This window comes from Tursiops truncatus, chromosome 7 (assembly GCF_011762595.2).
Source record: "Tursiops truncatus isolate mTurTru1 chromosome 7, mTurTru1.mat.Y, whole genome shotgun sequence".
NCBI classification, from domain to species: Eukaryota; Metazoa; Chordata; class Mammalia; order Artiodactyla; family Delphinidae; genus Tursiops; species Tursiops truncatus.
The window spans coordinates 87,357,661-87,385,451 of NC_047040.1; the positions used below are offsets into that span (position 1 = coordinate 87,357,661).

The 27,791-nt window shown below is 35.6% G+C and overlaps 1 long non-coding RNA gene across 1 annotated transcript in view; it reads right to left on the reverse strand.

Annotated features, from left to right (window-relative positions):
* The window catches only part of LOC109548371 (uncharacterized), a 64,741-nt gene that overhangs the window by 12,198 nt on the left and 24,752 nt on the right, over window positions 1-27,791 (reverse strand). The window contains exon 3 of the long non-coding RNA XR_002174452.3: window positions 4,045-4,128. This is a non-coding gene — a long non-coding RNA (uncharacterized lncRNA). The remainder of the gene's footprint in view (window positions 1-4,044; window positions 4,129-27,791) is intronic.

Sequence of the window (27,791 nt, forward strand, 5' to 3'; positions counted from 1 at the left end):
AACATAACATATACCATTTAAACCATTTTCAAGTGTTCAGTTCAGTGCTATTAAATACATTCACATTGTTGTGCAACCATCATATCTCTTTATCTTGTAAAACTGAAACTCTATATCCATTAAACAGTGACTCCTCATTCTTTTTTTCTCCCCAGCCCCTAGAAACCACCATTATACTTTCAGTCTTTATGATTTTGACTACTCTAAGTACCTTATCTAAGTAGAATTATACAGCATTGGTCTTTTTATGGCTAGCTTATTTCACTTAGCATAATGTCCTCAATCTTCATACATGCTGTAGCATATTGCAGAATTACTTTCCTTTTTAAGGTTGAATAATATTCCATTGTATGTATATACCATATTTTGTTTTTCCATTCATCAGTTGATAGATACTTGAATTGCTTACACTTTTTGGCTATTGTTAATAATGCTGCTAATCACATGGGTGTAAAAACATCTCTTTGGGGTCCTGCTTTCAATTATTTTGAGTATATGCCCAGAAGTGAAACTTCCCCTCCCCTCCATTATGGATAATATGGTAATTCTATTTTTAATTCTTTGAGAAGCTGTCATATTATTTTGCACAGTAGCTGTGCCATTTTACATTCCCACCAATAGTGAACAGGGTTCTAATTTCTCCATATCCTCACCCACACTTTTGTTTTGTTTTAATAATAGTCATCCTAATAGGTGTGAGGTGGTATTTCATTGTAGTTTTGATTTCCATTTCCCTAATGATTAGTGATGTTGAGCATTTTTCATGTGTTTGTTGGTCATTTACATATCTTGTTTAGATAAATTACTATTGAAGACCTTTGCCATTTTTGTTTGTTTATTTGTTGTTGTTGAGTTTTAGGAGTTCATTATATATTCTGGATATTAGTCCCTTATCAGATATAAGATTTCTAAATTTTTTCTCCCATTCTGTGGATTGCCTCTTTATTCTGCTGACAGTGTCTTCTGATGCACAAATTTTAAAAAAAAATTATGAAGTCCATTTGGTCTTTTTTTTTACTTTTGTTGCCTGTACCTTGGTGTCAAATACAGTAAATCTCTGTGAATTCCAGAGTCATGAAGCTTTGGTCCTATGTTTTCTTCTAAGAGTTTTATTGTCTTAAGTCTGACATTTAGGACCTTGATCCATTTTGAGTTAATTCTTGTATATGCATTAGATAAGAGTCCAAATTCATTCATTTGCATGTGGATATCCAATTTTCCCAGCACCGCTTGTTGAAAAGACTATCCTTTTTCCATTGAATGGTTTGAACACCCCTGTCAAAAATCATTTGACCATATATATAGGGGGTTATTTGTGGCTTTCTATAATATTCAGTTGCTCTATATATCTGCTTTATGCCAGTACCACTGTTTTGATTACTGTAGCCTTGAAGTAAATTTTGAAATCAAGGAAGCATGAGTCTTTCAGTTACATTCTTTTTATCAAGATTATTTTGGTTATTCAGTTCCCATTGAGATTCCATATGAATTTTTGGATGGGTTTTCTATTTCTGCAAAAAAAAAATCTTTGGTGTTTTGAAAGACATTTCATTGAATTTGTAGTTTGCTTTAGATAGTATGAATGCTTTAACAATATTGTCTTCTAATCCATAAACATGCTTTGTTTTTCCATTTATTTATGTCTTCTTTAATTTCTTTCAGTAAAATTTTGTTATTTTTATTTTACAACTTTCACCTCTTTGGTTAAGTTAATTCCTAAGTATTTTATTCTTTTTGATTATATTCTAAATGGGATTGTTTTTGCAATTTGCTTTCCAAATTGTTTATCGTTTTTACGTATAGAAATGCAACAATTTTTGTGTGTTCACTTTGTATTCTGCTACTTTGCTAAATTCATGTATTAGATCTAACATTTTAAATCAAATTCTTAGGGTTTTCTAAATATAATATCATATCGTCTGCAGAGATAATTTTATATTTTCATTTCCAATTGGATTCCTTTTATTTCTTTTTTCTTGCCTAATTTGTCTAGCTAGAATTTCAAGTACCATGCTGAATAGAAGAGGTGGAAGCAAACATCCTTGCCTATTCCTGATCTTAGATGAAAAGCTTTCAGTCTTTCCCCATTGAGTATGATGTTCATCTGTCGTTACTGTATTAAGTGTTTATGGTTGTTATATCTTCTTGCTGTATTGAAACTTTTATCAATATATAAGGTCTTTCTTTGTCTCATGTAACCTTTTTGGATTTAAAGTCTACTTGTTGAATATTAGTATAGCTACCCCTGCTCTCTTTTAGTTATTATTTGGAGGGAATATCTTCCTCTATCCTTTCATTTTCAATCTTTTTGTGTCTTTCGGTCTCAAAGGAGTCACTTGTAGATAGCATAGAGTTGGAGCATGTGATTTTATCCATTCTGCCAATCTCTGTCTTTTGATTGGCGAGCTTAATCCATTTACATTTAAAATAATTATTGAGAGACTTCCCTGGTGGTCCAGTGGTTAAGATGCCACGCTCTCAATGCAGGGGGCCAGGGTTCGATCCCTGGTCAGTGAACCAGATCCCGCATGCTGCAACTAAGACCCTGCATGCTGCAACTAAGACTTGGTGCAGCCTAATTAATTAATTAAAATAATTATTGGTAAGGAAGAACTTACTTCTGTCATTGTGCTATTTGATAAGCCTTATAGCTTTCCCCCCTCATTCTTTTAATTACTATCTTCTTTTGTGTTTAGTTGATTTTTTTTGTAGTGAAATATTTATATTTCTTTCTCATTTCCTGTGGTATACATTCTATAGCTATTTTCCTTGTGGTTACCATGTAAATTACATTTAATTAACATCCTGAAGTTATAACATTCTAATTTGAATTTATACCAGCTTAACTTTAGTAACGTACAAACTGAACATAAAACAAACTAAAAGAGCAGCTCCATCCTTACCCCTTTTCATTGTTGATCTCACAAAATTACATATTTATATATGTGTGCTCCAAAATGTAAACTAATAATTATTTTAAATGCATTAGCCCCTTAAATTGTGTAGAAAACAGGACTTGTACTTAAAAACTAAAATCACAGCAATATTACGTTTTATACTAATAATTGTTTTCTCTTTTTAAAATGTTATTAGTTTCTTAAATCATGTAGAAAACAAAAAGTGAGTTAACACTATTGTTGTAATATTAGCTTCCGCAATTGTCCATGTATTTACCTTTATTGAGATCTTTATTTACCCGTATGGAGAGGTAGAATTTATGGCATCTTTTCCCTATGGTAACATAGTTTCAAGCTGTTAAACATCACTGACATAGTTCATCTTGATAGTGTGTCATGGAGAGATAATGCCAGTTGAGTCTACATTTACCTTCAGATTCCCTCACATTCTTACACACCACTGTTCTATTTTAAAAGTGGGCTGAATCCTAAAGACTGCTCTTGTAATAGCTGATTTCTGGCTGAGTATGGGAGGCTTTGGCAGGAGGTTAGAAGGTGGGAAGAAGGAAGATGCCAAGATATTGCACCCCTCTTTCTCTGCTTGGGGGGACAAGGACTCTGTGATTCCATTGCTTCCTTTCTCATGGACAGACTGGCCTGGGTCTGAGCTTTTGTTGGATGACTCTTACTTCTGAGCACTGGTAATATTGCCTACTTCCATTTTCCCTCCAGCCTTGTAGTGGCCATGTCTTTCTGCTTTTGATTAATGGGTTTTCTCAAGGTCATCTGTTCAGTGTTTAAGTTCAGTATAACCAGTTCTCTGCATTACATTGACTTGTTGCAAATTATTGAAGTCATTTTTCTAGTCAGACACAAACTGATAGAGTTTTTAAAAAATCATTATTTTATATCCTACTTGGTATTAAATTATGGGTCTCTATGTCCCCCTACTTAGAAAAAAAAAATTCCTGTCCAAGTAGTGATGGATTTTTTTTTTAATTTATACTTATTTAGACCAAATCTTTTGGTCTGGAGGTGGCCTTTATCCTGTTGGTTATCACAGGAAAAAAATTTCATTTGTATAATATTTATTTTTTCCTTTAATTTAAATACATATTAATACAACAGTACAATTAAAGTCCCCTACCTTTTTGTCATTCTTTCTTTACTTCTCCTTTAACGACTTCATAGGAGTGTTGAGAAAATTCATGATTTAATCTTGGCCAACAATCTAGAGTTGCAAAGATGAACAAGGAAGCTTTTAAATAAGACTGACACTAATTCTAATTCTTGCAACATGCCTGTGCTTAATATGCTCCACAGTCCCACACAGCTGATTTATTTGGAATCTTTCTGCCTTCTCCAGTGGCAATGAAAGAACTCATCACAATCTTGATTATTTTTGCAAGGTTTTAGAAAACACAATATGTGATAAAATGTAATTTAAACATAATATACCTCTTTCTGGTTGAAACATATTTCTTTCAATCACAGTAAATATTAGACAAAGTAACAGGACTAATTTATTTTTAACAAACCCATACTTTCCCAATATCTATGTTGCTCTTCTAGAAAATGGTATAAAATCAAAGACACTGTTCTTTTTCTTCCCTGCTATAACTTTTGCAATATTAACAGTATGAAATTGCCATCTATGTTCCAAAGGAACTATTAAAAAAAGGAAACCTTAAAGTACTCCCCAAAGAATTTTCCCTTTATTCACCAGTTTGAAATTGTTTTCTTTCCCTGTGGCTAAATATTTAATGTGTTGCTGCTATATAAGAATCATCTTTGTGTTAGTTATTCTAATTATAGATAATCTTCCATATTTTCCAGCACTAAATGCTGGAAATACTTTATTTGACCAGTTAAAATTTTGGGTTACTCAGCAAAAGACTGTTTATAAGGTTGACTGTTCAACTGTACCATCGTCTCATCTTACAAATCAACTTTTAAATTTGAGGCTATCAGATATCATACCTGAGAATGAGAACATATCATTTTTCATTATGCCATTAGGTGTTCAAAAGAAATTGAGAAATGATGTAGTTTGGTTAGAAGTCTTATATTTTGTGTCACAAGTTCTGTTTAATGGCTTTTGTGAAGTATTGCTTCAATTCTGTTTCCAAAAAGCAATAAAGAAGAAGTTGTTTTTACAAAGCAGATAGAAAATTGATTCACCAGTGCTGGGCATTTTCCAAGTGTAAAGCAGTATTTCCAAACTGTTACATGTGTAATAATGGCTTTGGTGTTGAAGTAAGCATTTCATTAAATGGGTTGATTTTAGTTCTAAAGCTAGGGCTACCATCACTAAATAATGAAGTGGTCAGAAAGAATCAGTCATGTAATTTTGTGTTAAAAAAAATTCATGTGTGTGTGACTCTACCAATTGAAAAGACAGGCTGAACTGTCATACCTCATCTATTTTTATTTCACAAATTAAGGGTTTATTTAAGTACTTCTTCTTTAAAAACTGTAATAAATGTAATAATGAGTTGTAGTCTCACTTTCAATTATCCATGAGAAGAAAAATAACATAAATCATGACATTTTTTCCTCATATTTTCAGATTTAACCATATTTACATTTATTAAAATCCCACTCTTTCTCAGAATTGTTCTTAGCATTTATTGATTTCTAAATCAAATAGCACAAAGCAAAAGATTTCTCACTACTTCTTCCCAATTCTCAAAGTGCAATCCACATTTTTCTATCAACTTTGATAAGAAATCACACATTATAATGAATGATTAATATTCCATTATTTTAAAATTTTCATCAGCTGTCTTCATACTAAAAGGTATGGCAGTTATCTTTAAACAACTCAGAGGCTTGGATTGGCTTTTCAGAAATTGAGAGGTTATTACCTGAGACTTTTGACATTGAACTTTACAAACGTAGGAAACAAACAAAAGTTAAATGAAAGAGAAGCGGGCTTACATTAAAAAATATATTATAAATATTTGTTTATAATTTTTATGGGCTGTAAGAGAAAAGCCTTTTTCCCCCTAAATCACAGTTCTAGCTCAATAGAACTATAACAGTAACAAAATAAGCATTGGCACTCAATTCAAATTCTGTTCAAACTTTGTGTAACATGGTTCAGCCTAAAATACAATCCAACCCAGAAGTGTGTTACTATTAGGACTGTCTTGTGTTGTACCAGCATTAATACCAGGTATTATTTTAGAAATTTGAAGGAGTGCCTGCTCCCAATAGAAGTGGCCTTGCTCTTTTTTAATGGGAATTGCAAGCACTATCTACTGAAATTTGCCACCTTTTCAGTGTATTGCAACTTTCCAAGCTAAGAAGGGAAAGAGGTTCACTTAAGAAGTTCTGTCTGACTCATTTTTGTTGTTGTTGTTTTTGTTTTTTCTAGAGCACTGGCTTATTTTATTCCTTATTCTTGCTATTCCTCCTCACCCCAACCTGCTCAACCAGTAGGGTCAGGAAAACTGATTCCAGGGGAATAGATATTGTGAAAGTCAAGGTTAAAAAGGGGCAGTGTATACATTGCTTGTAAAGTCTTACCTCATGCTGGGCTCAATTAAGAGAAAAGCAAATTAAGGTGCAGCAGATGAATAAGCATCTTACCTCAAGCATGAGCTCTTCAGTTGAGTAATAAACCCAGTAAGGTGGCATCCTAGAGCCTAAACAAGCCTTGGCAAACATTTTTAAAGTTCTAATACCTATTTTTCTTATTTGGTTTCAATAAATATAAGCCCCCTTTCCTATTACAATTCCTATTCCTGTTTCCTTCACACAAATTTTTGACAGATATTAGTAATTAGAATTTATAAGTTAGCTGACATTGCTTATATTTCTCAAGTTAAAGTAGATCAACTATAATTTAGAAGATGTCTTAGCTTATTTTCCACATAGTATGACAGAGATTCATCTGGGTTTTGCTTCCAAAGCTGGGCCAGGAGGATTGCCAATATTGATGTCAACTACCAGCACAGACTGGGCATCACCAGAGTAAAGGATTGTATGTGCCTGCACACTTGGGTGGATGCCCTGCCACAAAGGCCTCAAATGTGGCACATTTGGTTTGCCTCCAGGCATAGATTCTCCTTCTCTCTGGTAGTGGTAACATCTGCTTATTGGTCCACATTTTCTGAACAGGCTGAGAAATTTTAGTATAATTATCCACCTTTGCCTTAGATTTTTGCGGCCTTTCTTGTGCAGCTCTGTATTTTATTTTGGTGTAATTTACCTTCATCTTTCTTTTCCCCATAAAGAATTTATTTACTAATCTGCATAAGTGCGTTGAAAAGATAGTCAATGATGGGGCATAAGACTTGAGCTCAAAGAATGATGCAGGAAATTGAAAGTATATAAGATATTCAGATAAAGCAGATCAATTAGACTGGCCAAATTAATTACTCTAAAGAATATGTCCTGGGGCTTCCCTGGTGGCGCAGTGGTTGAGAGTCCGCCTGCCGATGCAGGGGACACGGGTTCGTGCCCCGGTCCGGGAAGATCCCACGTGCCGCGGAGCGGCTGGGCCCGTGAGCCATGGCCGCTGGGCCTGTGCGTCCGGAGCCTGTGCTCCACAACGGGAGAGGCCACAACAGTGAGAGGCCCACATACAGAAAAAAAAAAAAAAAAAAAAAAAAAAAAAAGAATATGTCCTTTTTTCCACATAAAATCCTTTTTCTCACAAGTTCAGACGTATTTTTTTTCTTAAGATTATGATTTTAGAACGTGAGCAGTTGGTCATGCAGTAAATGATAAACATCCTTTCTTAATTTCCGTTAAAATCAGATCAACAGCCTTTTTTCTGGCATATACCTCATGACAGATGCTGGTATTATGAAGATAAATTAGCTAAGATCACAACAATGAAGAAGGTGGCAGTTTTGCAGGGTGACAATATGTGAATAAATAAATTGTAACCAATTCTTTGTAGGACATGCTGTAAAACAGGTTATTCACAAATGTTATGACAGTGCTTGATCTAATCAAAATAAAAATGAGTTTAAAAATAAGTGCAGGGCTTCCGTGGTGGCGCAGTGGTTGAGAGTCCGCCTGCCGATGCAGGGGACACGGGTTCGTGCCCTGGTCCGGGAGGATCCCACATGCCGCGGAGCGGCTGGGCCCGTGAGCCATGGCCGCTGAGCCTGTGCGTCCGGAGCCTGTGCTCCGCAACGGGAGAGGCCACGGCGATGAGAGGCCCGCGTACCGCAAAAAAAAAAAAAAAAAAAAAAAAAATGTGCAACAGGGAAGAGGATTCTGGGAAGAGAGCAGAGTAGAAAGTACCAGGAATCTGTCTCCTGATCTAGACAACAATTGCTCTGGTAGAATCTATCTGACATAACTACTTTGGAACTGTGGAGTCTATAGGTTTTCAACTTTCCAAGAAAGGATTGGATGGTAAACTGTAGTTAATTTCATCCAATTTCAGGTCTCAGCATAGTAGCAGCTACCCAAATGCTACCGACAGTCCCATGGCACACATAGCAACTGTGTGTGCATTCCAGGAGCAGTTTGCACACAGCTTAAGAGAGCCAATGTGAACAAAAAAGATTCTGTCCTCCAAATATTGGGAATCTGTGCTCTGCTTGCTGAATTCTGCTTCTCATAATGGAGATGCAGACAAGATGTGGCAGTCAGTGTTGTTACACCTTACCCCATTGTTGCTACACTTTACCTGGTTATTACAAGACCCACCTCCTCTAGCTGAATTGACTTCCAGGGGATTTAAGAGTTGGCACACTCTCCCTCCTCTTAATTTTTCTTATTCTACTTGTGGAGCCAGATATTAAAAACTAAGACATCAAAAACAAATGCGTAGAGACTTCCCTGGTGGCGCAGTGGTTAAGAATCCTCCTGCTAATGCAGGGGACATGGTTCAAGCCCTCGTCCGGGAAGATCCCACATGCCGCGGAGCAACTAAGCCTGTGTGCCACAACTACCGAGCCTGTGCTCTAGAGCCTGCAAGCCACAACTACTGAGCCCATGTGCCACAACTACTGAAACCTGCACACCTAGAGCCCGTGCTCCACAACAAGAGAAGCCACCGTAATGAGAAGCCCGTGCACCGACATGAAGAGTAGCCCCTGCTCACCGCAACTAGAGAAAGCCCGTGCACAGCAACGAAGACCCAACGCAGCCAAAAATAAATAAATAAATAAATTTATATATATTAAAAAAAATACATATACAGGAGAAATTAGAAAATTACCTGAGAAGACCTTAAGTTTACACCTCAGCCTGATTCTCCATATAGAGGTAGCTATAGCAATCAAAAAAAAAAAAAAAAAAGTATCAAACCATTGTGGAGGAGGAGAATCTGATTTCCAGAATTGCTACACTATTAGATTTGAATGTTCAGTTTTCAGCTAAAACATTGTAAGACCTACACTGAAACAGGAAAAATGGCCCATTCAATGGAAAAGGATAAAAATCAATAGAAACTGCCCCTGAAAAAGACCTGATGGAATATCTAGTAGGCAAGGAATTTAAAACAACTGTCTTAAATGCTTAAAGAAATAAAAATGTTGATAAAGTCAGGAAAACAACATATGAACAAAATGGATATATCAATAAAGAGGTAAAAAGCCTAAAAAAGAAACCCAAAGGAAATCATTGAGTTGAAAAATAAAATAACTGCAATGAAAAACCACACTAAAGGGACTCAAAGGGAGATTTGAGCTGGTAGAAGAAAGAATCAGTAAACTTGAAGATAGGAAAATGAAAATTAGTGAGTCTGAAAAACCAAAAAAATAAATAAATAAATAAAAGAGGGAGAGACCTCAGGGGTGGGCAGAAAACATCAAAGGCACAATTAATAGAAGGAAAGAATGGTACATTTGACCTTATCAAAATTAAAAGCTTTTGCTCTGCAGAAGACCTCATTAATAGGAAGATCAGACAAGATACAGACTGGAAATAAATATTTCAAACTGCATATCTGACAGAGAATTATATCTCGAGTATATGAAGAACTCTGAAAACTCAAGAGTAATAAAAACAAATAATCCAATTAGAAAATGGAAAAAAATCGTGAAGAAATATTTCACTGAAGAAGAGATTCAGACGGCAAGTAAACACATAAAAAGATATTCAGTATCATTAGCCACTAGGAGAAATGGGAATTAGAAACACAGTGAAGTATCACTGCACACCTATCAGCATGACTAAAATAAAAAAGAATAACGATATCAAATGTTGGAGAAGGTTCAGAGAAACCAGATCATTCACATGTTGCTAGAAAGAATGTAAACATTTTTAGTCACTCTAGAAAACAGTGTAGCAATTTCTTTAAAAAAATAAAAAAACGAAATAATGCAATTACCACATGACCCAACATTTGTACTCCTGGGCATTTATTGCAGAGAAATGAAAACTTACATTTACACGAAAATCTAAATCTGAATGTTCATAGCTGCTTTATTCACAATAAACCAATAATGGAAAAAACACAGGTGTCCTTCAGTGAGTGAATGGTTAAATAAACTCTGGCACATTCATATAACTCAGCAATAAAACAAAAACAAGACAAAAAAGAACTCTTGATACATACCACAATCTGAATGAAATGCTGAGTGAAGAAATCCAGTCATCAAAGATTGCATACTGTATAACTACATTTATATAACATCCTTGAAGTGTCACAGTTACAAAATAGAGAACAGGTTAATGGTTTCCAGGGATTAATGAGGAGGTGGCAGTGGATGAGAGGTAGGTGTAGCCATAAAAGAGTAATGAGGGATCCTTGTGCTGATGGAAATTTTCTATATCTTGACCATTAATATGCATATCCTGTGTGTAATATTGTACTGTAGTTTTGCAAGTTGTTACCACTAGAGAAAGATAGAGAAAGGGTACACAGATCTTTTTGCATTGTTTCTTACATGTGAATTTACAATTATCTCCAAATAAAATATTAATTAATGCTCTCAGTTTTCATTTTGAATACAGTATTATTTGCAGCAATAACTCACATATAAAGCTCTTTGGTGTGTTCCATAATTTTTAAGAGTGGAAAGGGACTCAGGAACAAAATTCTGGAAAAGTAATATCTGTTAAATGAATGTCTAATTTTAAAATGGCTATATGTAAAATATTCTAAAAATGGAATACACTGACTAAGATAATAAATAAAGAGGAGAAACTGATGTAAAGTCTGAGTCTTGCTACTCAGACTTCTGTAAATTGCAAGAATTTTAACTAATTTCACAGTCTAGTTCTTAGCTTGGAAGTTCAGGAAACTGATTTATCATTTCACCTAATGGATAGGTGAATAATACAATCTTAGGACAATAAACATTTTAGCCACTTTTTTTTTTTTTGGCGGTACGTGGGCCTCTCACTGTTGTGGCCTCTCCCGTTGCGGAGCACAGGCTCCGGACACGCAGGCTCAGCGGCCATGGCTCACGGGCCTAGCCGCTCCACAGCATGTGGGATCTTCCCAGATCGGGGCACAAACCTGTGTCCCCTGCATCGGCAGGCAGACTCTCAACCACGGCGCCACCAGGGAAGCCCTTTTAGCCACTTTTAAGAACATTTTTTTCCCAGTATCAAAATGTATCAGTCAGGTTATGCTCGGTTATGCTGTAGTAAAAAGTAAGCTAAAAATTTCAGTGACGTAACCATTTCAGGTCTATTTGTCCTTCACATTCAGGGAAACAGACCTGCAGAGCCTGCACTATCTTTAAGGTTGCTCGTCTATGGCAGGAGGAAGGGACATGGCATTCTATGCATTATTTCTTGAAGTTCTGGTCCAGATTCACACGTAACTTCTGCTCACATATCATTCGCCAAGATAAGTCATTTGACCATTCCTAACTTCAAGAAGGCAGAAAAATACATTCCAATCAAGTGTCCTCTAAAAGAGGATCAAAAGTTTGATAAACTGAACCAGTATTCACAGCATAGCATTCCAGATAAATTAAATTGGCAGCCATCAGATTACTGTTAAATGAGGATCAGCAGAAAATGATTTGAACTACCTTCAGGTATTTTCATGAGGGTGACAGGGTGACAAGATTCTCTCTGTTTCACAGAAGGTTTAATACTGAAATACTGTGGCCAATAAATATTGAAAAGTCATATTCTCCAAACCGACACTGTCTAAATGCTATCTGACCACCCAATTTACGCTATAACAGTTAAAGTTTGGAATCTCCACAGATGACTGAAATCCAGACAAGAGACCTAAGCAAACTGTGTTCTTCCTTCACCTTAAGTTTATTATTTTAGTTTTTATTTCACAGAGCAGTGTTTTCTGGACTACCTGGAGCAGGTAGCATCTATGCAAGACAGAAGATTCATGTGGGGCCTTTTCCAGAGTGTTTCTCCAAATAGGTAAGAAAAATTCTTCAATCTGCTCAGAATCATTTAGGAAATGATGCATACCCCGCACCCCACTTAATCACAATGCACATTAGCATATTAAAAATCACTGAGAATTTCTTCAGTGGAGAACCTGTTTAATACATAAAATGTGACCATGTCTAGATGCTAAGTTTATATTAATTCATTTTAGCCCCTAAAATGTCATGAGGTAGGTGAATAATTGCCCTCATTTTATAAACCCGATTGTCTTATAAAGCCTACTAAATTCTATAAATTCCTACCGAGGAATTCCTATTTTATTTTGAGGGTGGTTCTTTAAAACTAAGACAGAGTCTGGGTTGTCTGAAATAAGATTGAGCTAAAATAGGGAGAATAAATATTGGCTTGTGTTGTAGAGCTTGAAATGAAGTGTTCTGTCCTGAGAGACCTAGAATGTATTATTTGATAGCTTAAAATAAAACATCTGTCCTGTGCCTTCTAGTCTGAATTGCCCACCAGTTAATCACTGCATTGGGTTATTCCATGGGCAGAAAATTATTCTTTTAAGACACTGGGAAGCTAGTCAGAACTGGGAAGGTCCTCTAGTTTATGAGTTTAAAGAATTAGGTAATTGTTGATTGGAGGCAACTCATGATGTTGAATTTAAGGGATGAAGTACCAGGAGTAAATACCAATTGCACAGGAGGCAAAGTAACTGCATTCTAGAAGGCAGTGAGTGATCAGGGATCCTAGGGTGATCCCTGGATACCAAGTTTGGTAAAGGAAAAACGGTAAAGACCAGAGTGTCTAAACAATGGTGCTTAAACTGTGGGATGCTTCAGAGCTGCTTAGTTAAACGTAGTGAAGCTTGCTGCCTCTCCCTCTCCTGCTCCCCAACACACTATTGATTTCAATTCTGTATGTTTGGGGTAGAGCCCAGACTTCAGGGATTGTAGCGAGCTGTCTGCTTGCTAAATTTTCAAATCATTGTTTTGTAACTGCCAAAATAGTGTCATGAAAGAAGAGTCATAATATAAAGACTACAGAAGACAAATTTTAAAATTTTGCTTTGCATTTGAGAATGGATGAGGTGAAGTGCCTCCCTGTCCTTTGAGCGATCGAATCTTTGCTCCTAGTTTAAAAATGCTTTCTAGGTGATTTTCTCAGGCTATTCTAGTAGCCTGAAGCAGTTTTAAATTCAAAGTCTCATTTAAAATATCTTGCTTTCATCCATTTTTAGATAAAAGAGTATCTATCTACATATAGTAACTTGTTTAATATCAATAAACACTTTAGAACAATAATACATAGCTAAGAGATTTTGATTGACAGCACACAGCAAGTTGTATATCCTGTTCCACAAATGTCAATGAATATTCAGGAAACAAGGGAAACTATAATGTTCTTGAGAAAAAAAAAACGTATAAAAAAGGTAAAAAACCCACAACCTTTCAATATCACTTTAAGTTTTGAATGAGAGTTATATCCCACTACTGAAATCTACTGTTTAACTCATTATGACTTTCCATTTAATATAAATTTTGGGAAGCGTTTATAATTTACTACATGCGTTTTTATGTGGACAAGAGAGCTTGAACACTTCAAATATATATTCATTTGGAATATTACTTGAGGATGCATAAGAAAATTATTTATATTGTTTAAAGTTATGAAGCGTGCACAAACATACTCATAAAAAAATCACCAGAATTGATTTAATCTTGATTAGTATCAATTTCTAAATTTGAATTGTGTGACTAAGATCTCAGAGCATATATATCACTTAAAAGTGTAATTAATGGCAAATGTGTGAAAAAGCTAAATCTAAGTCTTATTTTGCTTATGTAGGAGACATATATTTCATTTTTAGCACAAGGATTTACTTTTTTTTTTTTTTTTTTTTTTTTGCGGTACGTGGGCCTCTCCCTGTTGTGGCCTCTCCCGTTGCAGAGCACAGGCTCCGGACGCACAGGCTCAGCGGCCATGGCTCACGGGCCTAGCTGCTCCGCAGCATGTGGGATCTTCCTGGACCGGGGCACGAATCCGCGTCCCCTGCATCGGCAGGTGGACTCTCAACCACTGCGCCACCAGGGAAGCCCAAGGATTGACTTTTAATACTCAGTAAGGATTGTATTCTCATTTCATGTTTTCTCCAAGCTCCAGATTTTGTGAATTTGGCTTTCTTTCTTTATAGTGCCATTCTCCTGAGATCCTCCAAGAGAGGAAAGCATGTCACCAGTCAATAGTTAGACTTGGGCATTCTTCTGATTAATGGAAGGGCCAGAACTATGTGTCCAAAAACACCTTGTGCAAATTTCACAGGCTTATTCATAGCCAGACAATCAAAATTTTCATAAGTAATTGTAACTCTGAATTTTGGCAGCTTTCACTACATTTACTTGTCCACTGTGATACTCACACAAGTGTCTCACAGCCATTAGGTCCTTTAGTCCCTTTTAATAAGCCTTTCATTTTTTTCCTAACGTGAGGTAAGGGATTGCAGATGGTAGCAAATAAAAGGTGCATATTCTGTATTGTTAGTCCTTATTTTAGAAAAATAGAATAATACAATTACAGTTTAGACTGCATTGGCTAAGCATCATTTTAATGACTGGAAGGCATATGGAGCTGATGCTGCTATAGAAATAGATTATGACTTACCACAGACATGGAACATTTGTTTTCCTGGGATAAACAATGATATGATTCACCAGTTGGAGAGAAGCCAAGACAGAAAAAATATTCTAACAAAAGTTAGGACTACAGTGGCATAGTATACTTAAGAAGATTCAGTATGTTACCCCTTAACCCAAATCTATTTAGAGGGCCACCATTGCAAGCCTGATACAACCAGGGTTTTATAACATCAACGACTTAGTGTTACTGATATTCTTCCATGCCCTTCTAAACTTTACAGTCTCTAGAAAATTGTCTTGTAGACTTGGTCTTGTTGGTTGTGGTAAATGTAAGCAGCTCTATAACAAATCCTCCATGACAAAATCCAGTCCTCCTGGTCTAACCTTGTTCTTCAGTGCTGATAGTGATCATTGTTATAAATCTGTAAATGAGTCCTTTTGGGCATTCTCTATTCACATCTATTGGTAGTGTAATGCTATATTTTTGCTTATGATCCTTGGTTATTTGCACTCAGATCTCTCTGGCTCTAATTTTTTGTCTTCAAGAATTTTTAGTGCTGTGCCTTAAACATGCATAAGATTGCTCATAAACAGTCTAGCCCCCTGGATCATACTTTTTCTGCAGCTCTGTCCAACCTGCCTATACTGACCTTCCTATTCCCTTTTGTGTATTGGTACTGCTGCCAAAAGGCTTACACATCCTGGTAAAATTCTCTTGGCTTCAGTTTTGGGAACATCCTTAATTCTACCATGGATGGTGTTATGGGCTGAATTTTGTTCCCCAAAATTCACAGATTGAAGTCCTGGCCCCCAATCCCTCAGAATGTGATTGTATTTGGAGATAGTATCTTTAAAGAGGAATTAAGGTGAAATGATGTCATTAGGGTTGGCCCTAATCCAATACAAGTTAAAAGAAGAGAATATTAGGACACAGACACGCACAAAGGGAAGATCATGTAAAGACACAGGGAGGGGAAGACAGTCCTGTGCAAGCCAAGGAGTGAGGCCTCAGAAGAAACCAACCCTGATGACACCTTAGTCTTGGACTTCTAGCCTTCAGAACTGTGAGAAAATACATTTATGTTTCTTATGCCACCCGCTTTGTGATGTTTTGTTATGGCAGCCCAGGAAAACAAATACAGATGGGTTCTCCTAGATGCATACGGTGAATTGAGAACGCACAATAATCCTTGATCCACTTCCTCTCTCCTCCACTAAATTCCCTCTCAGACATCAGATTAGAGGGAGAAATGATGTACATTCAAGGAGAAGAAGAATAGGAAAGATGGTAACTGCTAATGGAGGATAAAAATAAATGTTGCAAAAATAAATAAATAAATAAATAAAAATAAATCAATAAATGTTGCAAGGTAAATGAAGGAGTAGTAAATAACAATATATAGAAAGCTGAAACTTTCTATGTTGCATAGCAGGAAGTTAAAGAGAAGCAAGACATTTTGGGCTGAAGAACCCAGGGACATTCATAAATTATGTTAGAAGAAGGCAGCGGTGTGGAATGTGGTTGAAAAAGGATTGTTTGAAAATCTTCAAATATGCAGTTAAAGTGTACTAGATCCCCTTCCACCCTGGCAAAGTCAGACAAGATATGAGAGGATTACTCTATGAAAAAAGTGACCAGAAGTTGCCCAAGAATTAGAGATATTAGGTACAAAGGAAATTTAGGAATAATTCTAAAAAGAGGAATATTACGTTAAAAATCTATATTCTTCAGTAAGTGAGATTCTCATCACTTTTTCTCATCTTGGCTCCCAGATAATTAAAGTCAGGCATATTCCATACTGGCCCTCTGGTAGAATTTTGGAGATTGATGATATTATGATTTGAATTTTCTCCAACAAAAAGCCCAGACAACCTACAGGGAAAAACACTAAAGTATAAACTCCACCCAATGGATGGGATTTCTAAATACATTTTTAAGTGTCTCACTGTCAAATATGAGTGAACATCCAGTAGTCATCTGACATTTGAGAAAAGCCTTTAATGTGAAAAACAATACTCAGAACTAATAAACAAAAACAAGAGTTTTTTTAGAAAACAGAAAATGCAGAGAACAAAAAAGTCAAATAACTTAATATTCATAAAGAAAAACAATGTGAATCCATTAAAAAAAGAATATTCAGAAAACAAGAAAGTATTTTGAAATTAAAAAAAAAATGAAAACAAACTTCTAAGCTTCAAAGATGGTAAGATATGTTTGAAGAAATAATCTAGAAATTGAAACAAAAAGACAGGAACATGTAGGGTGGAGATTGAAAGAAAGAGGCATGAGGGAAGTTTCTGAGGTGACCGAAGGAGTATGAGTTATACAGATGGATTTTTTTTTTGCATTTGTCAAAATTCAGCAAATGTACACTTAAGATTTGTGCATGTCATTGCATCTAAATTTGACATCAAAATAAACTCTAAACAAACAAAAAAGAAAATAGAAAAGAAAATTAGAGCATTGATCTTTAAGTCTTAACATTCAATTAGTAGTCTTTCCAAAAAATAAAAGCAAATGTAAGGTAGAAAATGATAAATACAATTTCATAATTAAATTTCCCAGAATCGAAAGTAATGAAAAGAAATATTACACATACCAAGAAATTCAGCATTTAGTTTAAAAATATATAAATATAATATATATTTAAAATATATAATATATAAATAATATAATATATAAAAATATTAAAAAATATTATCACTAAGGTGATAAGTTTAAAAACTTATAGGAAGAGAAATATAAAGAAAGGTAAATAAAAATAACAATTACACTGGCCCTGGAATGTGTGAAGAGCCTAACGGCAAGATTGGAAGTTTGATAAAAAGGAAAGAAACAGTCACTTCAAATTTCTCAAGAATTATTAATTCTCAAGAATATACTGAAGGATATTAGTAATTCTCAAGGATTATTCTTTTAAATCTAGTAATTCTATACACAGCCAAACTGTTTTATTACAAATTACTATTGAAATTTCATCAAACACAAAAGAGATGATGCTTATCAAAGTGTGACGTTCGACCAAATTACAGAATTTACCAAGGAAATGACAAAAATTAGTACCACAATTGGTGTGCCCCTCAGCCAGTTCAAATGTAAGGTGCAAGAGATACTGTGAAGAGGTATTTTTGGAGAAATCTCTGTTGCAATCCCCATCAAGTCCTCTGTCCAGGGAGAGGGATTTGCAGCCTCTGCTTCAACTCAAGTCTAGCAAATGAGGGATTAAACTTAACCACGACAGAGATTAATATATGTCCTATGTAGTATGGAGGCGATGTAGCATAAACTCTGGCTCCTGCCCAGAAGGTAAAATGTAGACAGAGAACTCATCTGAAGGCTCACCCAAGGCATGATGGATTGTCTATAGCAAACTAGAATTTCTTGGAATCTTCTTCCAACTGCTTTTTACAGATCATGCTGTTTTGAGAAATAAACTAACTTCTATAATCAACAGGGATGGTTACAGATATCCCACAGAAAAGAACAGGATATTTTTCCCTAAGATAGTCTGTTTCTCCCAGTATACATGACATGTCCTAAAATATGGACAAACCCTCCATAAACAAAATCTGAATATGAAGTTAATTAACAGTAAGTCTATGCTTGAATTGCCACCTTCATTCCAATACCTAGAATTCACTTATTTCCATTGGAGCATGAGAGATTTGGCTGTCTGGATTACCTTTCTAGGAGTTGGTTGTGTGCGTAGAGGATCCTTTGTATCACATTCGCAGCCATGTGCTTGGTTTCTTAGGTTATTCTGAAACTTCAGTTATACGCTACTGAGAAAAACCCCTATCCCCTAACTGCACGCAAAGAGTTTTTTTCTATTATGTGAATTATTGTTCATGTTTGATTTCCTATTTTTATCTTTACCATCTATTTCAATGCTTTTCCTTTTACTTGCCAGAGAGCCATTTTCTTCCCTCTGAAGCCTCTCTAAGCAGTCATTCCTCCATCTTCTCATGCTATGACATATTCCCTTTTACAGGTGTATGAAACATGAAAACTTATCTATGACTCTAGGAAGGAATTATCTAAATCTGCATTTTACCATTCTAACAAATGAAAAAATTCTCTTAGAGATGGTTAGTAAGGGCTTAAACTAAGTAAATCAGTACTATTTTCTCCTGTCTACTAATTCCTTGGATACCTGGTTAGACGTAATATGTGCCTATTGCCATGGGTTTGGTATTTTTGGATGCTCATGGGACTCTAATTATATACGCCTTCCTCAACATCATGAAAGCCAGTCTCTGAAGCAGACTTCCTAATGTACAGCATACTGAATATCCTGTCACCCTAGACTACATTTTTTTCCCTTCTACTATTCTCATTGCCATTTCATGCTAAAACATTAGATGAGATGGAGAGAAAATACAGATCTTCTGAGAGCTTTTCTATACCAATGAATTATTTTCTTCTATTTTGGAGTCTTAACCAGTGACTGGTAACTTTTTTAGTCAGCTAATCATACCTATAGATGACAAGCACTTTTCTATCTGTGTGTTTTCTTGAGCACGTTGCTTTCAGGGATATGGAGAAAGTGAGTTGAAAACAAAAAGGAAGACCTGGGTAGAAAAGCAAAGTGGAATGTGGAATACTTGTTTTCAAATATTTCGAGACTATAAAAAAATGAAGGAAGATATATTATAAATATTTTACAAGTAGGAAAAATGTAAGTAGCATATTCCTTGAAACTAAACAGTAAAGGCTTTTTATATGAGTGTGTATATGTACATATATATAAAACTTTGTCTGTAGCAAACAGAGGGAATCTATACCTTCATTTTATACTTGCACATTTATTGGCCGAAAGCAAATTCAGAGACACCGAAAGGGGGTTACTAGGATTAACATTTTTAATAAACTTTTAAAAAGTAAGCAACATTTAATTGACTTTCTTGGTATTTAAATAAGTTTATATTAGCGCATATCTGCTTTGTTGTTCTTACCTTAAAATTACTCAACAAATGAAGAGCCTGTACTGCCTTATTTTCTAATTTTCTTTTATGTACTGTGATGATGTTCAAATAATTGTACTGCAAAATAAAAAACTATATCAATACCAGTTTTTTGGTTTTGACATTAAACATTTCAACTGAGTCACGGCAGTACACAAATTCTGGATTCTCCACTTCTTTGTGAATCTTTTCCATTTCCTTATCATATCCTTTTTCCATTCTAGGAAGATTCCTTTGTATTTTTAACCTTCCCACCCATCCTTCCTCTATTCAATAGTTCATAGAAAAATTCAAACAACTATTGAGAAATCCAAAAGGAAAATTGGGAAAATAATGAAGATGGTTCTCAAAACAATGTATAAGATTTTTTAATGAAATGGGTTAAACTGTGAAACAATGCATTTTGATCCACAAAAGCCTTGAACTATATTTATAAATTCTATACGGAGTCCAGTAGTCACTATATAGTTCATGTCTATTAACTCAATCTACATCATCTTTTATTGTACCAGGTAGGAGAAAAGGTAGTTTGAAGATAGCTTCTTCTGGAAATATTTATGATGTTGTTTTATCTCTCATATCCCTTTCTGATTTCTCATCACTAACACTGAAGTTATTCATTCCTTTATTCATTTATCTCATACATATACTAATCAGCTACTATGTAATAGTCCCTGCATATATAATTAAGAACAAGTCATAACATTTGTCCTCATGGAACTTAATTAATGTCCATAGAGGTATACAGACAATGAGCAGATGTTTACAATATAGGTGACAAGGGAAATTGAAGAACATATAAGAACATATAAGAGGTGTACATAACAATCTTGGTAGTTCAGGGAAAGCTTGTGAGGTGAAAGAGTAGGATGTGGTCCTTGAGGGAGAGGAGGTGGGCTGAAGAAAAGGAAGCAGGACTATTCTAAGTAGAGTAAATAGTTTATGCAAAGACCCTGCCTTGAGGCAGTCAGGAAAGAGGCACCTAGAAGTCTACAGGGAGTGTTAAAACCCTGGTTCTGAGGAAATGCAAATATAAGGGCAGAAAGTAGAACAAAGATAAGGGGATATTGTTGAGAAATAAGCAGGGCCAAATGAGAATGGTCCCAATAAAACATATGTAAATGTTGGAGGAGAATGGCATAGGCCAATGTGCTTTTTGCAAAGGTTATTCTTTCTGTAGTATGGAGAACAGATTAAAGAGGTATAAAATTGTCACTGGAGAGACCAGTTAGTGGGTAATTACAATAATCCAGGTGAGAAATTGTTTGAATTGGGGTTTGGCAGCGAGTGGAGTTGAGATGTATTTAAGAGCTCAGGACAGGACTTGGTGATTGGGGAGAATGAAGTGATAGGTAAAATAGAGGAAGAATTTGAAGATGACACTAGATTTTTGGTTTGATAATCTATGTGGATCTAGTCATATTTATTGGGACTTAGGTGACTGTTGGGAATTCAAGTGAAGATTCCTAATATTTATTATAATAAATGGGTCCAGGCTAAGGCAGTCAGTGCGGTAGGTGTGAAATTGGCTTAAAGATAGCACTTAAGGTGTATTAGAATATGAACTGGGGCTTTTTTTGTTGCTGTTTCAGAATTATAGACTAGACCTCAGGCTACATTCCAGAAAGGGACTCCCAAAAGAGTTGCTAGTTAAAACTGGAAGAAGCTGTAGAAGGAGATACTAACATTTCACTTTTTGTCTAGATTCTGGATGAGCTGGAGAAACCCGAAGATCCTCCCTACTGTCACCATGGAACTGCATGGAGAGTGAGTGCTTGGAAGTACTTGACACTTTTTTTTTCTGAATGTTTCTCAAAATGGTAGTATTGGTGGAGCAACTCATGTGAAGAAGAGAAGAGATTTAGAGTAACAGGTAAGAAGGTGTCTACTGCTTTTGTGGGGCAGTGGCCTCTTGAGGCCATGAAAGTGAAAGTCATTGATTCCTGTGGGGTTAGGAAATGAGGGAGGAGCCAAAGCAGCCACTGGCAATTCCAGATGACTTGCAGCTTTGGGAGGGTTGGGGCTATGCGTTGCTAAACATTATCCAACAGAGAGAGCATGGTTTATATCAGTGTTGCTGTATGTCTTCGAATTCATATATTCAAGACACTGCCCTGGAAGCCGTATAAAACAAGGTGATCAGTGATGTCCAGGTCCTAAGGAAACATCCTAACACAGAAAGCTAAATGTTTCCACAACCCTTCGTAGAGAACTGAAAGATGAAGATGGGCAGACAAGGGCACTGTGGAAAGAAGAGACAGCCCAGTTAAATGCATATGGAAGTAAGAAAGCATACAGGAGTAATTTAAAAGACTTTTGGAGAGTTGCAGGAAGTCCAGAATATCTGGAAAGGAGACGAAATAAATGGGCAGGGATAAGATCAGGGTGTTACCCCTTCTCTCTCTCTCTGAGTTGAGTTGGTCTTTTATTCTCAAGGATAATCCATTCACTAATTCTAAGCATGGATTTACATAATGTTTACAATTTGCAAAAATATCACTGGCCATGTTAAAAAGTAAAAACCGAAGGGGGAGATACTGGACACTGAGAAGCCTCTGCAGAGAGATAAAGGAATCAGGGAAATTATTGCAATAGTCAGGGTAGATAAAGTAAATGGTTGGGTTTAGGTGGCAGTGGAGAACAAGAGGAGAGGACAGGAAAAAACAATCAGGCTACAACTACTGAGTTGAGGAGGTGTGGCAACTATAGCCTGCAAAGGCTAAAATATTTACTCTACACTTGAAGAGAAAATTTGTTGGACCCTTGTTTAGACTACTTTTTGTAGAAGCGGAGGTGGTAAGTTATATAGAGAAGGCTAACCTAGGAGCAATTTTATGTTTTAGGGTGGGGCATGCCATGCTTATAAATGGAGGGGAAGGGATATTGAAGATTTTGAAAGGAATAGATAACTATGGGAGGAGGGTCTCAGAAAAAGACAGAGGACAGAGAGATTAGCTTTGATAGAAGGAGGGGTCTTTTTCCATAGGTAGAGGTGGAAAGGTTAAGGCTGGATTTGGGTGGAAATACATTTAAATGTAGAAGAAGAGATTAAAGCACTCATGTCCAGTGGCTTTTTTATCCTATGATGTAGGAAGTAAAGTCACTTGCTGAGATTCTGGTGAGGGTGGATGAGAAAGAAGTAGCTTGCAGGAAAAGGTAGGGTTTGAACAACCACTTTGAGGGATTGGCAGAAAGGCAAAAGTATATGAATAACCTCACCTTCCTTGTCAGGCCCTGGGAACAAAGGAGCCTATAGACCAGAGGTTAGCACTGGTACTTACCAGCTCAGCTATATGATAGCTGTTATTTCTCTTTCCACATGCCTAGAGGAATAACCATGAGAGAATCCTACTTTAAACGTGTTAACATAAGTATTAACTCCAAGCACCTGACTTTGAGACAAATAGGTTTCAACTGGTTATTGAATTTAAGGTGTACTACACTCTTTTGAGAGTATAAAGAAGTGATTATGTCTTTCACAGAGCTCACAATTGATAGGTAAAAGCAAGATATGCATAAATAAGGAAGGTCAGAAAAGACTGAGTAGTGTTATACAGTCAATGTTAAAGTGTTTATAAAAAAAAAGAAATACATAATTCTTCACAGAGGTGGAAGTAAGCTACAACTAAGGAAAAAGGGATATGTAAATAATATAAATAGATACCTAAAAAACATAAAGTAACTTTGCTGTGTCTTGGAATTTTTTGTTTTGCTTTATTTTTTTTAACTAAACATGTTGTACCCAATAGAAAACAACCATGGATAGAAGGTGTGTGATCCTGTTTTAAGTTAAAGACAGGAAAATGAAACTGTGCTTAATTGTCATCTCTTTCATACAGATCTAAATAAAAGTTTGCTGTTAATGATTCTAACAAGGATATCACTGAAAGAATAAGAAGTACATGGCTAAAGCATTTACTTATACTCCACAGATGACCTTAGTTTTTGTACATCCAAGTATAAGTTATTATCTCAGATAGGTGAATATAGTCAAGTGTTTACTGACAAAACAAAAGTTCATATCTAATCAACATGAGACTTTTACATAAAACTTTAAACCTTCAAATATTGCAAATGTATGAATCCATGTATTTCTGATATACTTAAAATCTTAGTGGGCATCCAAAGCTTTGAATGTTTATATTCTAGCTTATAAACTCTTAGAAGTCAATGACTCCTTTCCACCTCTATAACTCCGAATATTACCTTACATAGTAGAGTTTCAAAAATAACAGTTGATATCATGATGCCTTCTCTTCTATTTTACTTTTTTGTTTTATTTAACTTGTAGTAGAAAATACACAAAATGAGATGTATTAATGTACTAATGTACTACTTTTAAGTGCCCGATTTGATGAGCCACCCAGTTTTATAACTACAACCCACATCTAAATATAGGTTTCCTTATGCTCCTTGTCAGTCTGTGTCCCTCTGAGAAGTATTATTTTGATTTCTATCAAAACGGCCTTAGAAGTTTACTTTGAAAGAAAATATTTTCTTTACAATTAATTGGGTAAAATCAAGTATTTATATTCTTAGGCAGCCACAGTCACAAAAGTAACAAAGGTTATTCGAATGTAAATTTCCCAGCTTGACTTTCTACAATGACTAAGTTCACTTGATAATTACCACCAGCATCAACTCATCTTGTGTTGTGCTGTGTGGACCAGAGATAAAAAGCCTCTTTAATGGCAGCTCTTCAAAAGCATTACTCAAGAGTCATGATCATGTTCTAATGATTATTGGGTGTGTACTGAATCTCAAAGTCAGAGTCTTTGAAGACAAAGAAAGCCTACATTTCATGCCCCTAAGTTAATGAAGATAAAAATTCAAGGTTTGTGCATTGAGGACAACTACAAAAGCTTTGTTAAAATAATAGCCTTACTCTTCTTCTCACATCACAGTGATGCTTCTGTTAAAGAGCTTCACAGAAGTTCAGCAGATTGAATAAAATTGATGAATAATGGCTTTCAATCAGTGGTGCAAAATAGCAATGCCATTCACTTCTATTCTAGTGTAACTTGTCATATTTTCCAGATGTTTTAAAATCGGAACACAAGGTCTTTATGCGTACTGTGTGATATAGTATTATATCCTCATGGACCCTAGTACATAAAGGTTATTCTTAATGGTAAATGACAGATTTGCCATGGCATCTACTTCTAGGTTGGGGAAGTTAAAAGAGAGAAGTGGAATGAACTTGATTGGGTATTAGTGAATTATACATAAGTGATGGGCAAGGGGTTAAGATGTTTGTACTAATGAAGTTGAATAGGAGATTCCTCAATTCAGGAAACATTTGTACAGTTTCTACTATGAAGGACTGGATTATACACATTCTCTAAGGGAAACAGAAAGAATGAGAACTCCTGCCTTTATAATTATTTAGTTGAGCAGGGAAGGCAAGACACATAGATAACCATGAACAAAGAAGTTTTAACATATACGAAAGGACAGATGTTAAAATCATTGTCAAAAGCTTGAAAGTAGAAGATTGAAATAGCAAAGAATGTCCGGATAGCACAGAACCATCCTCATTTTAGAATTCCCATGAACATTTACTGTAACCATCAATACCACCACTACCATCCTCTCCGCCATGCCTAATAACCACACTTCTGAACATATTTGTCACTATTGTCACTAGACCCATCTCCTTTTTGAGTATCCTATGTACTCCAGCTTTAGCCGGAATGCTATTTCCCTCCTTGAAATGATTTGTTGTTCTTTTCATTGCTTCCTTGATGAATTCACTCCAAAGTTATGCTCTCCAACTTCCCTAATTATGTGCACCACATGTGTATATTCTTCCTCCATTAACATTTCTTCAGTGCTTAGGTGTAAATCTCATATTATGTAGCTGTGACCTGTTTAAGATTGCTTTTGTCCATACGAGAAAGTGCCACAAAGAAGGATAATGCATTGGGCTTCGTATTTATTAGTACCTAATACATAAGCAATATTCAGATGCTTGCTGGATCAGCAAATCGTTGAACAGAGGGATAAATGTTGCTTCTGTGTAGAGGAAGCTTGGCATAGTAGACTGGAGTCAGAATCCAGAGTTTTAGGTGTGAGCCTCAGCTCTTTCACTAAAAAACTGTAATCCTGAGCAAACCAGATTTTCTGAAGGCATGCAGATGGGAATGGATAAAGAGTAGTAATTGAAGGAAATGGGGTTTAAATTGCTACCAAGTGATTCTAATTAATAGAAAAGGAATCCTAATACTCTGCATCGTTGTTTAGTGAAGAATAATGAGACACAATAATGTTTCCTATTACTACAAAACAAAGGGAATTGCACCAAAAAGGAGTGTTGAGAAGACATTGGACAGTGGTCAGCAAGGCAAAAGAAGATGAAGATTGTTGTATTTGGCTTTGAGAAGGATATAGTGACTTTAAAACGAGTGATTTCCATGGCTCAGATTATAATCTGTGGAAAGGTTAAGGAAATAGAGACTTTAAATGTAGTTTATGTTTTCAAGAAGGTTGGGAACAATGAAGACAGAAAAAGAGTTTCAGTGTGAAGGTTCAAAGGCATGTTTAGTCAAGGTTTTGCTTTGTTTTCGTTGTTGATTTTGAGGGGTTGTACTTTGGATAGGACAGATAATATAAATCCCACAAAAACTAAAATATTTTAAAACAGCTGCGCTGACATCTTTATTTTGCTTGTCCTAAATTTCAAAATAGCACAAATGTGATTTTTCTGTGCAATGCTTATCATATGCAATCTTCTATTCATGCCATGTTCAATAAAAGCAGTTTACACTGTCATTTTTAGTAAGTTTATAAATAACTGCATTCTTCAAGTAACTTTCAACTTTGTTTAGAAAAAATTTTGTCACATAGTGTGTGATGGCAATAGTTTGATTATGTGCGATTGCTTTTTACTTCCTGTGCATATTAAATGGGGCTTCCGTGTCACTAGAAAGAAGTCAAAAACTTCAAACCAGTGCTCAGAACCGTCCAAAAAAGAATGTAATATTCCCCTCTTGGTGTCCAAAAATAGAAATAAAATGTTGTCTGGCTTATTAACTGATTGATTCCAGTAGGTACTGAAAAACTATCTCCTGTTGGCCAAATTGGGTCTGCCACCTCTTTGTGTAAATACAATTTTATAAGAACACAGTCACATGGATTTGTTTATATATTGTCCATGGCTGCTTTCACACTGTATAAGTGCACACTTGAATAGTTGTGACAGACATTATGTGGCTCGAAAAAACTGTATTTATTATCCCTTACAGAAACAGTTTGCCAACTCCTCTGTTAGAGTTTTATATATCTATAATAAAGATGAGTCAATTTCTAAAGCAGATTTTAAAAACTTGCTTTCCCAGATTATATTTATTTATATTAACACTATTAGCTCAATAAGTAACTACAAATTCTTACTGAGCACTTTCTGTAAGACACACTCTTTACAAGGTTCTGGAGATACAACGGTCAAAAGGAACAAAAGTCCTTGTCCTCATAGAACTACAATTCTAGTTGTAATCAATTAGGCAATCAACAACCAACAAAATAATCAGAATAAACAAATCAACAAAATCAATCGGAAAACACTAAAATAGTGTGCCAGATGATCAGATTATTATATGCTATGGATAATACAAAGAAGAAAAGGGAATAGGCTATATCAGGAATTGGAGAAGTTAATAAACATGTATTTACCACTATATGTCACTTATAGTGTCCTGAGATTGTCCTTGAATAAAATGAAGTTATCCATCAGTACATCCAGTAAAGTAACAACTCCTTGTCTCAAATGCCTGTGTCCTAAGTGTATTGATACTCAGTTCAGGCACTCATTAAAATACCCTCCTGGTCTTCACTTTTAATTTGTACATGTTTCCATGCCCACAATTTACAAAATGAAGCAAAACCAAAAAAAAATCATATTATGCAAAGTAATCCCTACGGAACAGTCCATCACATGAAACCAGTCCCTATAATTCTACATAAAGTCAGTCCTTGAATCCAATGTATAATCCTCTAATAATACTGTGTTGGG